Here is a 2,009-nt window from a genome sequence, read left to right as displayed (position 1 = left end):
TACTTCCTGGATTTACCCTCCCTGTTATTTTACCTACTTCACATTCATTTGATTGTACACCATCTGTAAATGACCATTTTACACACAGGAGCAGTTGCACACTGCATGCCCTATTTTACCCTAATCCTTCTATGCTCATGAATACCTGGTAGCCTCACTGGTGAAACTATGGGACTTTGGGTAGCATATTTGTCTTATTAGAGACACTGCAGGCTTTCTGACGTCTGTCTTTGTGGCTGCTCTGAAGGTAGTATATCCGGATACTGCAGATCTGGGACGTCTTCTTCAGCGGAGATGCTTTTGAAAAGCACCCCGGGGGCATTGTATGGGTCGGTAATATTTAACCTATTTAATTTTTGCCTATAGAGCTCGATGTCATGCGAATTAAAGTGAGATGAGTACTCCGATGGCTTGAAAGCTTCGGCGCCGGGTCATTTTAAGGAAGATCTTTAAGGGCGGCGCTTGATTTTACTGACAAAATGGCGTTCCGAACACCGGTGGTCACGTGGGTTCAGGAACTCGATATCATGCAAGCACTTTGTTTTCTTTTTATTTTGTTCTACACCACAATCGCATGCTTTAAACATGACACGGGGCCAACAGTAAAGGCGTTTTTTCAGCCAACTCCCTGTTAGCCAGTTTACCTTGTCATACATGGAGCAATTTAAAATGCTCCTTACCGTAGCACCAACGAGCTGTGTGGTTTTCACAGTAGGTTTTGGTCTGCCCTCTGCTTTCACTCGTAGTCAGTTCACGATAGCTGTCCAATGAAGGCGGTGACTGGCCAGAGTGTTGTGTCAAGTGACTGAAGTGCAAAATTCTACCCTATCGGTCACTGGTTCACGGGTGGGACTTATCTGCCATAAGGATCAATTGAAACGGAAAATAAACACGAGCCGCCTGGGGTTCACTCGATTTACATTGAAGTCAATGGGAATAGTGGCGCTGTTGTGACTCACAGAATTGATTTCAGGAAAACAGCTCGTCTTCGTGAGTATTTCTGTTTCAAAGCACTGAAAATGGGATTGTTGTAAGATTTTTGGTTTATTTATTTTTTAACATTTTTTTGGTGAAGCACTGCTTCACCTGTAGTCTTATAGAAGCCTCCACTGCTCCAAACTCTATTTGTGAAACATGCAGACGGCCTAGTGAGACTGCCAGCAGGCAGCAGCAAAGAGATGTAGCGACCTCGGTTTATTTCTTCAGCTTTCACATACACACAAACACGCACACAGGGTGCTTGGTCTTTTTTTTGTTTTGTCGTTGTCTGTTAAACCGCCAAGTGGAGCGACGTGTCTGGGAAGCTGGCCTCTTGGTCTGAGCCTGTGGGGGCATCGCTTCTCGGCCTTTTGGCTAAGATCAAGTGTAGTATCTGTTCTTATCAGTTTAATATCTGATACGTCCCCTACCCGGGGACCATATATAAAATTGATTTTTGGAACTGGGAGATGGAAAAGGGGCTTGCTCCGTCCACTCCACGCAGGAGAGGGAGGGGTTAGGGTGGACGGTGAAAGGGCGAGGGGGCGAGGGGCCGTACGCAAGGGCCGAGGCGAGGGGCACGTCTCAGAAGGAGAGAGAGGGATGGGGGGCACCCGAAAACAACAAACACCTACGGCTCGGGGAGGGACACACGGGACAACACGGGAGAAAACAAAAAACAACCACAATATACAAGAACCTTAAAATGTATAAAGGGTGAACAGGTGATGGGCAACAACAATAACACACACAACAACACAAATCATGAGCCCTATAGGGCAACGATACGGCTGAGGGCGGTGTAGTGTTTGTTGAGGACGGTCTGGCCGGACTCGCGTGCCCAGGTGTTGGTGGGGAGGGAAGAAGATCAGGAGAGTCGATAGGAGGCACTGGCGGGTTAGGGTTAGGGTTGGGGTTAGGTTCAAGATTAAATGGCATCATCACACAACTCACCTGGATCCCCAACCCAACCCCACACTGGTGATGACGTCCTGGGGGCATGCTACGGAGAGTTCTCGTTGATGAGCCCC

General features: G+C 47.7%; 1 pseudogene; it reads left to right on the top strand.

The window, feature by feature from the left end:
- The first annotated feature begins 1,333 nt into the window (after positions 1-1,333).
- Positions 1,334-1,511, top strand: LOC130378906 (U2 spliceosomal RNA; annotated as a pseudogene).
- The last annotated feature ends 498 nt before the right edge of the window (positions 1,512-2,009 follow it).

The sequence above is a fragment of the Gadus chalcogrammus genome, unplaced genomic scaffold (assembly GCF_026213295.1).
Source record: "Gadus chalcogrammus isolate NIFS_2021 unplaced genomic scaffold, NIFS_Gcha_1.0 GACHA114, whole genome shotgun sequence".
NCBI classification, from domain to species: Eukaryota; Metazoa; Chordata; class Actinopteri; order Gadiformes; family Gadidae; genus Gadus; species Gadus chalcogrammus.
Note: the sequence above shows the minus strand (reverse complement) of the source record. Positions and strands in the feature narration are given on the sequence as shown.